Source organism: Macaca fascicularis, chromosome 13 (assembly GCF_037993035.2).
Source record: "Macaca fascicularis isolate 582-1 chromosome 13, T2T-MFA8v1.1".
Taxonomy (NCBI): Eukaryota; Metazoa; Chordata; class Mammalia; order Primates; family Cercopithecidae; genus Macaca; species Macaca fascicularis.
Genome location: NC_088387.1, coordinates 107,622,586 through 107,639,393, shown reverse-complemented (window position 1 = coordinate 107,639,393; position 16,808 = coordinate 107,622,586).

Here is a 16,808-nt window from a genome sequence, read left to right as displayed (position 1 = left end):
CTCTCTTAGAGGAGACCCAAGTCATATGAGTGATCTCATTGAAAGGGTACATTCTCTCCTAAAGACTGTTCTCTGCTGCACATAGATTCTCTGCTGCACATAGATTCTCTGCTTTAAGGGTCTATTATTGTCTATCCTTTTTCAGCCTAAAAAGCTGTGGGACCTACTTAAACTAAAATTGCCTTTTCTTCAAAAGCTAATAATCACCAGCTGCTATTAAAACACTTAATTGCAATTAACTCCTCATTAATGTGCAATTAAGATGTCTGCCACTCCATAACCAGCCAATAGCCACAAATAAATGAGAATATAGATGATAAGCCTTTAGAAACCTGCAGAATCAGGATGAAGTACCACTACCTGAGACTTGTTAACATGCTCTGAGAACCTGATCCAGTATTTTTACCAAGAACATAAAGGAGAATGCTTTGTGTAGGTTTCAGTCTAGCTTGTTTCCCATAGTTATGGGGCAATAGACGTCTGTCAAGAAGTCAGATGAAGCCCTTCTGCCATTATAGATTTCAAGATAATGTAATGACTGTAGCCTGGGACGGAACTTAGGCACCATCTAATTAATCCCTCATTGCAGTCAGGCTCACAGAAGAGAGACTTGCCAAGGCTCATAAAGCAACCTAGCAGTGAAACTGGGATTGGAGCTTCAGGATCCAAATTCTGAGTCTCACGCTGTTTCTACTTCATTCTGATACTGTTTAGGTAAATTAACCTGAAATCAAAGCATTCTTAACTAAGAGGATAGATAGATGGATGGATGGATGGATGGATGGATGGATGGATGGATGGATGGATAGATGGATAGATAGATAGATAGATAGATAAATACATGATAGATGATAGATAGATAAATACATGACAGATGATAGATAGATGATAGAGAGATAAATACATGATAGATGATAGATAGATAGACAGATAGATAGATAGATAGATAGATAGATAGATAGATAGATGATAGAGACAGAGTTTAGCTCTTGTTGCCCAGGCTGGAGTGCAATGGCACCATCTCAGGTTACTGCAAACTATGACTCCCAGGTTCAAACAATTCTCCTGCCTCAGCCTCCTGGGTAGCTGGGATTACGGTGCCCACCACCATGCCCAGCTAGTTTTTGTATTTTTAGTAGAGATGGGGTTTCACCATGTTAGCCAGGCTGGTCTCAAAGTCCTGACCTCAGGTGATCCACCTGCCTCAGCCTCCCAAAGTACTGGGCTGAGAATACTTTAAATGAAGTATTTGTGTTTGAACAGTTTGTCTCTCTCAGAATCTTGACTGGTGTCATGATTCAACATGAAATACAGGTGAATTATAGGACAGAACAAGAGGGCAGCTGTCTTAAGGAATTGGAGAAATAAATGCTGAACATTATTCATGTTTGTTTTAAATATGAATGAAATGCAAACATAAGTCATCTTCCAGGTTACGGCATTGTTAGGCAATTACAAGGGTAAAGGAGATTTCTCCAGGAGTTTATAGACACCAAAATCAAACAGAAAACCTCACTAGATCATGGAAATGAAGACATTCCTTTATGTTGCTTGAGTTCGACTAGATGGAGAGGAAGACAAAACATCAGTGGCAGACAAACCTCAACATGGCCAGAATTAAGCCATCTACGGCCGGGTGCAGTGGCTCAGTCTATAATCCCAGCACTCTGGGGGTCCGAGGCAGGCAGATCACAAGGTCAGGAGTTCAAGACCAGCCTGGCCAATATGGTGAAACCCCATCTCTACTAAAAATACAAAAATTAGCTGGATGTGGTGGTGTGTGCCTACAGTCCCAGCTACTCAGGAGGCTGAGGTAGAAGAATCACCTGAACCTGGGAGATGGCGGTTTCAGTGAGCCAAGATCCTGCCATTACACTCTAGCCTGGGTGACAGAGCAATATTTAAAAAATAATAATAATAAGCCATTTATAACTAGAAGTCCACTCAATTGATTCCTAAAGACCTGAATGGGGTTCCTTGTATTGTCAGTACTAGTTTAGATCTTTGTACCTTTCTAAACACGTACAAGCTACTTTATTTATATCACGTAATTTTTTAGTCCTCCTAACGTTGCACGAGGCTATGGTGACAAGCCCCTTGGTTGAAACTAAGCAACTTTGGAAAGAAACAGAATGGGCTGTGTTGGAAAGAACAATCAATCACCTGGAGCCAGGTGACAGAACTACCAAATCATGGAGTCTGACCTAAGTTGGATTTGGGATCATCATTTAACTTTACTCCCTCATCTGCAAGGCCCCAGCTCTGAATCTCAAGATCTCTGAATACAAAAGAGTTACCAAATTAAGGAGAAACAGCCATCTCCCAGGTGAAATGAACATGCTTATAGTGCACATGTTAAGACACAAGCATATTCTAAGACACTGAGTGATAGATTTGAAGTAGCGTGTGGCAGACAAGTTGAATCTGGAGTCATACGTCACTAGTTTCCATTCCTCTTCAGCCATTTCTACCTGAGTGGCTTTGAACTAACATCTTGACATTTCTGAACCTTATTTTCCCATATGCAAAGTGTTTTGTAAAATATTAGATCAACATGCAAACATAAAGGATTATTTCTAATTTCTTGCTGTTCAGTTTTTCTCACACATTGTATATACCATCTGCAGAAATGGTCGGCATCATAGGAAACATCATCAACCTCCAAAATGCCCACTATCTAGAGGTATTGGGAACATTTAGGGGAGGCTAAAAGAGTTGATTTCCCCTTAGGTCCAGTTAATTTTGCCAGCACTGGCGGCTGTATCCTACATTTTGTTGTATTCATAACATGTTGCTTTATATTATGCAAATATGTATGCTCTTTGCAAACCAGCAGTAATTACAAGGCTGAAAAATCACCGTTATGGTCCTGTCTCCTGGGAGCACATATCAGGAGCTCAGTTACTGACCTTTTCATTTGTCTGAACAAATAAAAAGAAAATTATTGACTTTGTTTTTTAAATATTTACTCGCCTCCCTTTCAAAATAAATTACCTCAATAAAAATATCAGGCATTTGTTTTTATAGCATGTTTGGAATTTCACCCTACTCTAGGCTATTTTCCTTCTTGAACGCCAGCTGTTTAACAGTTTTTCTGTCATCAGAGAATGAAATTTGTATTTAAGATGTTATCTTCTGTAGGCTCAGGGCTGGAGTGAATCTCCTTAACATTACCATTGAAAGTAATTTTCCCCCCTCATGATTTTCTCACAATTCTGCTGAGACTGGGCTAGTTTTATTTACCCTCATTTTAAGTGCTCTAATAATTTTTAAATACATTTGTCTTCATATACACGATAGTACCCAGATGGACGTTATCAATAAGCTGGAGATTCATGTAACAAGGGTTATTGATCGAGTCTGTTGTGATTAGATAATTAATAAAAGGAAAGGTGCTTGACAAAAGGGATCAAATTTAAATTTTTAATGCTTTATCATGAATTGGTGAGTAGAATTTTAATGTGCAATTTAGCTTCTCACTCTTGGATTTGGCAAAGAAAAGGGAAAAGCAGCTATTTTGTGGTTTCTGTGGCAGCACAATGAGCTGGAGAGACCTGGCCTGGGAGTCAGGGGACCCAGGCTCCAAGCCCAGACCTACGGCAAGTTGTTGAACACTTCCTGTCCTTATCTTATCCATCTATCCTTCCAGAAGCACCAGCAGTGGCTAATATTCCTGAACCCAAATTGTTTGGTATCACAGACTAATAAAATTTCCCATATACACTCAGAGAAGGGGAGGAGGAGCCTGAGATAGGATTGTCAATTTTTAATTTCTGCAAATAAAACAAGAAAATATTATTTGAATTTTAAAAACATAAAACAATTAAAATCTTAGATAACATGTAATTCTTTAAATTTAATATAATTGAGTTTATTTAAACAATTGACTAGTTTTTTTTTCATTTATTCAGAATTGATAAAAATTTCCTCATGCGTCAGAACCAAAATATGTCATTGTACTTGGGAACTCAGGCTACAGCACCTCTAAAAAGCATTAGAATACTGTAATTCTTTGAAAGTTCAGAATACTAGCAGATCTGAAAGAGTGCTTTTTGCTCTAAAATTCTATGGAATTCTATAATTTGAGATGCTTCAAACCCATAATTATCTTTTTTATGATAGACTCTTTTAAAAATGATTTTTTAACTGAATGTTCTCTTTGCAGGTTGATAACAGCAACTTTAAATGTGAAGGTCGACTCATATTTTTTCCACTTTAGCCAAATGATTAATTTGATGGCAAAGGAACCTAAAAGTGTTCAGTACATTTGCACTGTCAGGACTCAGCTACCATGCTCTGAAGTTTTTAATCTCTCATTCATAAATGTGCTTAACAGAACTGTATCTTCTGAAGGGTTTACTTATTGTTATTTTTAATGTATTCTACATATCAAAGAAAATCACAAATGTGAATCTTGGATTAAAACTACATATTACCATGCTGTCCCCTGTAAAACATGGATAAAAGTGACAGTACTCTCCTACTGATTGAGGTAGCTGTGAAGCTTACATGAGTTATCTGAAATTTTGTGATCTAAAGAATTTTGAATTCTCAGTATTTTATAAACATTTCTTAAAATCATAAATAACTTGGAAATTGAAAGAGTGCATAGTATTATTTTATAGCATTTTATAAGTACAAAATACATTTTTAAAATATCTTATCAAAGATTTTTGAAAGAAATAATGGAGTTGAAGTTCTTTTATCCTTAAGATTGTAAAAAACAAATTTGTTATGCATGAGGGCAATGCCCTCAAGATCTAAGTTTGTACAAGAAAGTAGAATATTTCAAGAACAATTAAATCAAATGAGGCAAAGTAAAATAGGATATAAATGAAGCCCATTTTAGGAAAATGTGACAGAAAATTCATGCTACATAGCTTTGCTAAATGTAGTAATTGGGATATATTTTACAACCTAGTTTAAATTAGCATGTCCTAGAAAAATGATTTAATCTAATAGGGGAGGCTTAAATCTTCTATTTTTCTTGGAAACTAAGAAATAGTAGGTTGTTTTTTCATTTCTTGCATTTTTTTTTCTCTTGACTTTAATATAATAGTTACGTAGCACAAAAGAATATTAGTACAGCAGAAATGAGTAATGACTTAGAAATTATCCAATATGGGCTGGGCGTGGTGGCTCATGCCTGTAATCCCAGCACTTTGGAAGGCCGAGGCGTGTGGATCACAAGGTCAGGAGATCAAGACCATCCTGGCTAACACAGTGAAACCCCGTCTCTACTAAAAATACAAAAAATTAGCTGGGTGTGGTGGTGGGCACCTGCAGTCCCAGCTACTCGGGAGGCTGAGGCAGGAGAATGGCGTAAACCCGGGAGGCAGAGATTGCAGTGAGCTGAGATCCGGCCACTGCACTTCAGCCCGGGCGACAGAGTGAGACTCCGTCTCAAAAAAAAAAAAAAAAGAAATTATCCAATGTGGGACCAAATACAGTCCATCAGTGATTGGTGATCATTGATTCACTATTGGCAGAGGACAGTGAAGCTTCCTCTGAACCTCTCAGAAAAGAATCATAGACTTGTTTTTCATTTCTATGGCAGAGGTTTATTGACTTTCATGATGCATGAAGAGAGTACCTGACACAGGTTGACAGTGGAAAAGATAACACAGCTCCTGCCCCCGGGAAGCCAGCAGCTCATTCCAATGAATGGGATGTTTTCCATGGTAAGTGAAAGACATGATCCCTTGAAGGCACATTCCAAGAGCATCTAACATAATCCAGAGCATCAGGGATACCTCTGTGAAGGAATTAACCTAAAAACTGACTTTTAGGAGGTGTTAACTGGGAAAGAGATTGGTGATAAGGTATTCCCAGAAGGAAAGAGAAGAAAACAGGCAAAGGCTCAGAGAGGACCAGGGCCGCACAGATGCTAAATACCATTCAGGATGCCCCACACAGAGAATAAAAGGGAAGTAGGGGCCAGGTATCAAAGGGCTGTGTATGATGTCTTAGCAGGAACTAAAACATGCTTAATAAACAAGACATCTGCTGCAGCTACTGCTTCTTTATTCCAGAGGAATAACACAATTCATATCTGGAGCATGAGTCTGTGAGACAGAATGCTCAAATACCCAAGTCACAGAAAGCGGGTTTATTACTTACAAATAGGTAGCAAGGGACCACAGAAACCAGGATTCGGGGCAAGCTTGCTTCAGGAAAAGGCTCAGGAAAGCTGCCCAGGGCAGATGTAGCCTCTTCTGTAAGTGCCCCAGGGTTTATACCGCAGGGAACATGACACACTGTGCCAAAGCTTTGAAGGACATCCTTTTCTGGGAGGGACTGTAACAGAGCCCAGGTTGCTCCAGTTTCTGCTTATATCAGGATGTGCATTCCCAGAACCTTCTACAGTTATTGTTGAAAACTACAAACAAGAAAAGGGGAAACTGGGTTGGTTCAAGACCACCTGGAGAACTGTCCTGTAGGAATGAGATGACTAGAAAAATCCTAAACCTCCCAATAACTCTAAGATATAAAGAGCGAGATAGATGCTGCATGGAATGTGGGATTCAGCCATGCTGTTATTTTTGAGACAGAGTCTCACTCTGTCGCCCAGGCTGGAGTGCAGTAGTACGATCTTGACTCACTGCAGCCTTGACCTCCTAGGCTCCAGGGATCCTCCCACCTCAGCCTCCTGAGTAGCTGGGACTACAGACATGCACCAACCACACCTGACTAATTTTGTTTATTTCTTGTAGAGATGGGTCTCACTATGTTGCCCAGGCTGGTCTTGAACTCCTGGGCTCAAGCAATCCTCCCATCTCAGCCTCACAACGTGCTGGAATTACAAGCCTGAGCCACCGCACCGAGTCACCTGTAGTTATTTTTAAGGGTGTCTCCGTTAGCAATAAATTTTCATAGTTTTCCTTTATCTTAGGAGGCTTGCATTTTCCCTTCATTCCTGAAGGATATTTTTGCTGCATATAAAATCAGAGTTGATTACTCTTTTCTTTTAGCACTTGATGCTTTGTGCCACTTCCTTTTGGCTTCCATGGTTTCAGATGATAATTCTACTGCCACTCCAATTGCTGTTCTTCAGTAGGCAATGCATTGCTTTTCTCTAGTTTCTTAACAGCTAACTATCTCTGCAGTGGTCCTGTTTCCAAATAAAGTTAAATTCTGAGGTACTGAGGGTTAAGACTTCAACATACAAATTTGAGGGGCATTCATTTCAGCTGGTAACATCATGTTAGCTCTTTATTTAAGATTTTCAAAACTCTCTTATCAAGATTTTTCATTATTTCCAGCAGCATTGGTGGTTGGCCTATCATTTTATTGAAAATAAGTCTTAATTATCATTGGTTTATTCATTCAATCATTTATACAATCATTGATTTATTTAGTTAACAAACTCTTGAATTCCTATACTGTGCCAAGAAGTGGTGATAAAAAGTTTTTATATAACGTCAGCATCTAAGAATTTATGGTCCATTAGAGGGGCACAAAAGAGGCATGTATACATATAGCCATATGAAAGTTCCAACAAGGTCAGATCCATCAGAGTGGTAAAGAATGTGCTTTGGGGATTTTGAGGATGTAGATTATTTTCTTTTTTTTTTTTTCTTTTTTTTTTTTTTTGAGACGGAGTCTCGCTCTGTCGCCCAGCCCAGGCTGGAGTGCAGTGGCGCGATCTCGGCTCACTGCAAGCTCCGCCTCCCGGGTTCACGCCATTCTCCTGCCTCAGCCTCCCGAGTAGCTGGGACTACAGGCGCCCACAACCGCGCCCGGCTAATTTTTTGTATTTTTAGTAGAGACGGGGTTTCACCGTGGTCTCGATCTCCTGACCTTGTGATCCGCCCGCCTCGGCCTCCCAAAGTGCTGGATTACAGGCGTGAGCCACCGCGCCCAGCCGAGGATGGAGATTATTTTCATGTTAAAGGGTATCACAGAAAGCTTCATGGAGAGAATAGTATTTTATTGACATTTTTTAAAACAGACAAGATTTTAATACATGAAGATGAGAAGAAAAGGGAACTCCTAGTAGGAGAAAGAGATTAAACAAAGGCAAAGAGATGAGAAAATGCTTGATGTGCACAAGAAACAGGATTCGACTTGCTGCTTTTTGTTCATCGGGGCTAATTATGCCACCCACAAGTTTGGAAATTCTTTCAGAGCAGAAATAAGGTATTTGTGTATCAGAGAGAATGAGCCATACTTTAGAATAAATCAGACCTCAGTCTAAATCCTGGCTCCCACACTTAATAGCTGTGTGCTCACAGCTTCTCTTAGTCAGTTTCCTCACTACCGACCTTACAGAAGGTCTTAAGACCATATGAAAGGAATACATGGTATCCAGCGTTCTACCTGTAATTTCCTCTATAGCAACAGGCAGACAGAACCAACGTGTATGGTTGTTTACTTCGCAAATGTTCCTGTTCTGTTGGTAAGTATGGGCTGCAATTCATCCCTCTCTTCACCTGCCAAGTTTGTGTCCTGGCTCAGGGCTGCATCCATCTCTGTGAAGCGATGCCTGCTTCTCCCTAACAAATCCTCTTGCCATTGCCTAGCTGAATAGCAGCACCTTTTTCCAGTTCATGTAAAAGAACAATGAAGATGAGTCACACAGCTTTGGGCACATGATAGCTATACATGGTTAAGCCAAATAGATTATCGTCTCTAACTGACTTCATAATAGAAGCTTTCATGATAAAGACCAAGATGCCTAAAGATTTTGTTCAAATACCTGTCCATTTTGTTCATGGTCTATGATTTTCTTGATTGAAAATATCATAAAATTTTACCTCATACAATTTCTTTTTGGTTGTAATCCTAGAATCTGAGGCACAATACAAGAAGCAAGAGACAACTTTTAAATCAAATCTAAGCATTCTTTGGTAGTGAGAAGAACAATGAACAGGGCTGTAGTAAACTGTGCACAAATCCAAATGGTGCTAAAACATGGACTATGTAAATTTCAGTCATTACAACTATTTGATTAGATAATTAATTATAATTACTTATGTTATATGGTTTAGTTAATCTAATTAAATAAGAGATGTTTGATGCTATCTAGTTACACCTGAAATGGTAAAGTGAGGTAAATGGGATTGAAGTGTCAGTAGAAATTTTTGCTTAAGTACAGCGGTGTTGCCTCTGTGAAGGCTTCCTCACCATCTCTGACCCTATCACATACTATAGAAGAATCCTAATTCTAGAAATAAAATTACCTGGACTTTAATTCTGATTAGCTATCTGCAAGCAGTGCAAACCATGAGCAAGTTACTGAACCTCTCTCAGCAATCAGTTATCTTTTACATAGGCCTGCTGTGAGGATTAAATGAGATGATTTATACAAACCACTTAGCAGAATTGCTTGGAATATGATCATCTCTCAATGGTTAGCATCTGCTAATATTAATATCTCCTGATATAATTTTCTAATTTCTCCATTGCATCAGACTTGCTTGCACATCTATGGTAATCATTACTTTCTCTAACCACCTAGAATTCATTGTTGTTTTCAAAATCATGCTGAAATCACAGCTAGTGTAGTTGGAATCATAAAGCCTGGCCCCAGCTTTGAACTTCTAATGCTGTAGAAGTTACATGGAGCAGCCATAATGAATATTTGCAAAAGAACGGGTATCCAAGAAGGACAGAGGGGAAGAGAAGGAAACAGAGCTTTTAAAACAGGTAAGCATTTGAAAGTTACAAGAAGAATGGGAGTCAAAGACTGTATGTATTATCAAAGACCTGAGTTGAGGAAAAGCTACATAAACTCATACATTTGTATAAACCACTAGTAACTCTTTTGCCACAATGTGTGTATGTATGTATTGTATGTGTGTAAGTATGTTTTAAATACATACTTCCTTAAGCTATGACCCATACTTTCCATTGAAGATAAATACAATAATTATTAAAATCTATTGGCAAAAGTCCAGGTGCAGTGACTCACACCTTTGGGAGGTTGAGATGGGCAGATCACTTGAGCCCAGGAGTTCAAGACCAGCCTGGGCAACATAGTGAGATCCCATCTCTACAAAAAATACAACAATTAGCCTGGCATGATGGCAGGCACCTGTAGTCCCAGCTTACTTGGGAGGCTGAGGTGGGAGGATTCCTTGAGTAAGGGAGATGGAGGTTGCAGTAAGATGAGATCATGCCACTGCATTCCAGCCTGGACCACACAGCAAGACCCTGTGCCAGAAAAAAAAAATAGTGGCAATCATTTTAACCATGTAATATATCTACTGTATACTCTTGGTCAAGTACAAAGAACTGAAGACAATTGCTGATGATGGTATAATTTTCAACAGTAACACATCCATGTATGATAAGCTAGGCAAGTGTTGAAATAGACATAATTGTCCATCCTGAAGTTTATACTTCTATTTTACCACCTCACAATGGGACTTAAAGAACAAATAGCTTTCTTCTGATTTGAAAACTAATTTATGTTGAATTTATCTGATATGAAAATAAAGCAATTTCATGTTTTATTTTATTTTATTTTATTTTATTTTGGACCTCTAACTTAAGACAACGATTATTAAGATACACTAGTGTAGATTGTGGTAAAGAGAATAACTTTAGGAGTCAAACAGACCTATGTTAAAATTCTAGATCTACCATGTACTAATTATATAGAGTAAAAATTATAAGAACAACCTCAAAGATGGGTAGTTTAAATTGAATAATGTATGACCTGCTTAGCATGGTATCTGGAATGTTACAAGCATCCAGTAAAGAGTAGCAATTGTTCTGCGACCAAAATATCTATTATAGAGATAGCATTCAGATCATTGGTGCTAAAGACAGACTTAACAGAATAAAACACTAAGGCAATTGTTAAAATGTGAGCTCCAGGAAGCCGCACTATTTGTTTGTTTTGTTCACCCCTTTTTATCCTAAACATCTCTGACACAGAGCAAATGCTTAGTAAACATTTGTTCCATTAATTAATAAATAGCTATAGAAAATGACATCCCAGTAGAGACCCTATCAGCACTGGGAAAGCACGATGGTGTCCATCTTTCTTCTCCATCCTCCCAGCATGCTCTCTGCTAAGGGTCTCATCCTGGCTGTGAAGTAGGAGCCAGCCCTGGAGCTCAAGGCTTTTGTTTTGTTTTGTTTTGTTTGAATTATAAATTGACAATTTATAATTTTATAAATTTATAGGGTACAAAGTGATGCTATGAGTTATTAATACAATGTGACATAATTAAATCAAGCTTGTTAACATATCCAGCACTTCCGATAGTTAAGATTGTCTGTGGTGAAAACACTCGAAATTTACTCTCAGAAATTTTGAAATATACAATACTCTATTATTAACTGTATTCACTATGCTGTGCAACATAACCCAAAAATATGTTCCTCTTAAGGTTTTATATGCTCTGACCATCATGTTCCCCATTGCTCCACCCCCCAGCCTCTGTAACCACCGTCTTACCCTCTGCTTCTGTGAGTTCAATTGATTTAGATTCTACATATAAGTGAGAATGTGGCATTTGTCTTTCTGTGCCTGGCTTATTTCACTTAGCATAACATTTCCAATTCCATCCATGTTGTCACAAATGTCAGGATTTCCTTCTCTTTTAAGGCCAAATAGTATTCCATTTCGTGTTCCTAGCACATTTTTTTTTTATTCATTCTTCTGTTGATGGACTTAGGTTGATTCTATAACTTGGCTATTGTGAATAATGCTGCAAGGAACATAGAAGTGCAGATAACCCTTTGCCAAACTGATTTCAAATCTTCTGTGTAAATATTCAGAAATGGGATTGCTGGATCATATGACAATTCTATTTCTAGTTTTTTCAGGAACCTCCACACAGTTTTCCATAATGACTATATTAATTTACATTCCCACCGACAGCATGCAAGGGATCCCTTTTCTACACATACTCATCAATACTTACCTTTCTTCTTTTTGATAGTAGTCATTCTAACAGCATGAAGTGAGATTTTATTGTGGTTTTAGTTTGTATTTCCCTAATAATTAGTGATGTGGAGCACCTTTTCATACACCTGTTAACCATTTGTATGGCTTCTTCTAAAATTATCTATTCAGGTCCTTTGCCTATTTCTAAAACCGTGTTGTTTTCTTACTATTGAATTGTTTGAGTTCCTTATACATTATATTTTGGATATTAGCTCCTTAGGACTTGTATGATTTCCAAATATATTCACTCATTCAGTAGGGAGTCTCCTTACCCTGTTGATTCTTTCCTTTGCTATGCAGAAGCTTTACAGTTTAACATAATCCCATTTGTCTATTTTTGTTTCTATTGCCTGCACTTCTGGCATCAAATCCAAAAGATCATTGGCCCTACAATCTCACGTAACTTCACCCCTATGTTTTCTTCTGGCAGCTTTACAGTTTGTGGTCTTATGTTTAAGTCTTTCATACATTTTTGATTTGATTTTTGTATATGTTGTGAGATAACAGAATGAAGGGCAAAAACCATATATCTGATTATATGTAGATAAAGCATTTGATAAAATTCTACATTCTTTCATAATTAAAAATTGTCACCAAATTAGTATAGAAGAAATACAATACAACACAATAAAGGCCATGTGTGAGAAGCCCACAGCTAGCATTATACTCATTAGTGAAAAACTGAAACCCTTACTTCTAAGACCTGGAACAAGACAAGGATGCCTACTCTCACAACTTCTACTCAACAGTATTGGAAGAACTTGCCAGAGCAGTTAGCCAAGAGACAGAAATTAAGGTATCCAAGTAGGGAAGGAAGTAGTGAAATTGTCACTGGTGATGACATGATTTTATATACAGAAAACTCTACAAACTCCACCAAAGAACTGTTAGAACTAATAATCAAATACAGTAAAGTCACAGAATACAAAATCAACACACAAAGTCATTAGCATTTCTATACACTAACAACAAATGATTTGCAAAAGAAATCAAGAGAGTAATCTCATTTATAAGAGCTACAAAAAATAAAATACTTAGGAATAAATTTAACCAAAGAGGCGAAAGATGTATACACCAAAAACTATAAAACTTTGATGAAAGAGATTGTACAAGACACAAATAAATGGAAAGATATCCTGTGTTCATGGATTGAAAAAAACTAGTTTTTAAAATGTCCATACTACTTAAAGCAATCTACAAATTCAATGTAATTTCCATCAAAATTCCAACATTATTTTTCACAGAAATAGAAAAAAATACTAAAATTTATATGGAACTACAAAAATACCTGAATAGCTAAGGCAATCTTGAGCAAAAAGAACAAAGCTGGAGGTATCACATTACCTAATTTCAAACAATACTACAAAGCAATAGTAATTAAAATAGCATGGTGCTCGCCAAAAATATTAATAATAATAATAGATAACCTGACCAAGGGAATAATATAGAGAGCTCAGACATAAACCCATACATATATGGCCAACTGATTTTTGACAAAGGAGCCAAGAATTTGCAATAAAAAATAATAGTCTCTTTAATAAATAGTGTTGAGAAAACTAGATACATACAGAAGAATGAAATTGGGGCTTAAAGCTTTTCAAACATGAAAAGAAATTTTCTGTACAGTAAAAGCCTTCCAGTCAAGGATCTCTTATTTATTTTTAGTCACCTAAATGGAAACTATTTTAATCCTTTTGGACAGGAAGCAAAATCAGTGCCAAGGGCAAAGGACTTGGGTACTAAATATTTGGCTCTGGCCTCAAGCCTGCCATTCACTAGCTGTGCGGCCTTAAGGTCACTGCAATAACCAACAACCGATGTAACTCAAGGGTTTATGTATAAGAAACCAGAGACGTATTCAACAAGAGAGGGAAATAAAGTTAGGAAGCATCCTGTGAGTTGATTTCCTCCCCAGTAAAGAGAAATAACCTCTGAATTGTCTACACTATGATTCCTAAATGATTGCTCTACAAAAATAACATATATTCACCTATCCGGAATAATATCACTTCATTGCAATAATAGCTACAGTTTATTATAAATAATTTTTAAAGCCATTCAAAAGGAAAGGATTGAAATACCTGGACAACTAGTAAAGGAGCAAACTGAAAAAAAAAAATTGGTGACATTCAATGATACAATGGTTTAAAATGCATTTCATTTCAGAGCATTTCTTAGAAATATTATTCTAAAATTGAATTGTTACAGCAGCTACTTTTTCTTGTATTTGGGCCCTGAAAATAGTACATAACAAAATCTTTCTGATCACGTTTTAAACTACTGTGAGGAAAAATAAAATGGTGATTGGGGAGGGAAGTAGAAGATCAGTTGATTTTGATTCTGAGTTTTGTCCATAAAAAAAGGATTATAAACACAGGCTATACCTGTGTTTATAATCTTTCTGTCTTTCCGTTAATCTTTCTGTCTCTAGAAACAAAAATAAAGGATTCAGAGAGAGAGTTCATCTTCCTTTATCAGGAGGAAGAACTAGCTGAAAAATATACTGATTTCAGAGAATAAGATACATACTCAGCACATCTGCAGCATTGCACCCTCCTCGTTAGTATCTCCCTTCTGATACTGGAACGAACGGCTCTTGCCTTCAAGGTTGCCTGGCCTAAGGGAGGCAACAAGAGTGTAACAAATGTTCCAGAATACTGAGATTTGCTTTTTCAAAAGAAAGGAAGTTGAAAACAAAGCATCAAGACTGACATTGGAAGACACCAGCACAACCAAGTACTGGGAGCTGTTCCGGGAAGTTCTGGAATGTCTACATAGGAGAGATTTGGGGATAGCCATTTGAGTGGAAGGGATAAGGCTTGTCTGACACAATAAAAACATGTTCAGGCCAGGCACGGTGGCTCATACCTGTAATCCCAGCACTTTGGGATGCCAAGGCGGGCCTCGGTCAGGAGATCAAGACCATTCTGGCAAACGTGGTAAAACCCCATCTCTACTAAAAATACAAAAATTAGCTGGGCATGGTGGTGCATGAATGTAATTCCAGCTACTTGAGAGGCTGAGGCAAGAGAATCACTTGAATCAGGAAATCGGAGGTTGCAGTGAGCCAAGATGGTGCCACTGCACTTCAGCCTGGCGATAGAGCTAGACTCCATCTCAAAAAACAAAAACAAAAACAAAACAACAACAACAACAAAAATATGTTCAACTACAATTCTCAACAGTGATGTATCCTCAGAAGTGAAAATTGAGATATGTGTGTGCATGCATTGCACTATATTTTCCAAATATCCTATACTAAATCTTAAGTGTTTATAGAAGAGAAAAAGCAAATAACAATGTTATATTTCAAAAATTTATCCCAATGATATTGATGAGATTTTTATATTGATTGCTTTTTTATAGAGTGATCTGTTTTTCAATTTAATATACTCTCATCATCATCTTAGATGATAAATTAGTTTCTTGAAGACATTATTTGTTAAATAATCCCCCATCCCCAGCTCCTACTATAGCCCCTCAAAAATTGATTAGGTTACCAGGTTCACCCCCCACCCAGGAATTATTTAAACATTATTCTAAATGTGTAGGCAACACTTTGCTGTCATCTGCTTCTAATGAAGATGATGATGACGATCACAGCATTGTGGGTTAAGACTTCATAAAAGTGTATGTGTTTATAAAACTGTGGATAACAATTTAGGTCACAGCTTCGGTAGGTTGAGAGGTGTTGTAATATCATCTTTAAATTTCTGCTTGTTAGGATTTCTGTTTATCTTCTAGACATGTAAGTTTGGGGGTGAAGAAATCACCCCTCCATCCCAATTTCAAAGAACTGATAGTTAATGGTGATCAATATAACAGCATTGTTAATCTTCGAAATTGCATACAAGCCCTTGACATAGGGTTTCTCGATAAAGTTGGTTTGGAAAGTACTACCTGCGCCTGAGAATAAATGGACACTGCCCTACCCTCTTATGGTAATGGTACCTGAAGCAAAGTTTTCAGAATTTCTCACCAGTCACAAGCTAAAAATTTGCATTTGTACAGTGGGTATGTATAGTTTTATCACATTGGACAGAAAGCAGAAAAAAAATTCACTTCCCTTTTACTGAACCATGAGACAAGCAGAGAGAGAGAACCATGACCCTCAGTAACCGTAACAGTATGGGCCCAAGAAAACTACTGGAGAGAAAATCTGAAACTGCTCACCACAATATTCCCTACTCACAGAGAGGAGGGCAGACTCTTCTTTGGCATAGAAAGAAAAGGTTACGTGTTTCTCCTTCCTTTCCCTCACTTTTCTTCTTTCTTAACATTTGGTTCAAAGGCCAAGACTTGGGTCAGCCAGGAGTATTGCTTTACTCATTTTCTTTATGGAGAAAAAGATCATCCGTATAAAAAAGGTTCCTGCTTCTGCCTATAAGACAGACGAACAACTGCCCTTCTATGATACGGGCAGTTCAGCTGAAGAGCCAGAAGAAGACATTAATGAAATTAGCATTAAATGCTCTATCCTATACCAAAAATTCATCACCTATTTTATTTCAAATTATGCCCTGCCACATCATTAAAATATTGCTTATAAGATATACAATGAAGAGTAACATAAAAATGCCCGGAATTTGTATGTGGATCTCCCCATTTTTACATTCTAAGGAAGGAAGTAAAATTTTTAAAAATCCTCTATGCCTCATACATTCAAGATTAAAGAACTGAAGTCAAAATTTCTTTTTTTTTTTTTTTTTTTTTTTTGAGACAGAGTCTCGCTCTATTCCCCAGGCTGGAGTGCAGTGGCTGAATCTCAGCTCATTGCAAGCTCCGCCTCCCGGGTTTATGCCATTCTCCTGCCTCAGCCTCCCGAGTAGCTGGGACCACAGGTGCCCACCACCTCGCCCGGCTAGTTTTTTGTATTTTTTAGTAGAGACGGGGTTTCACCGTGTTA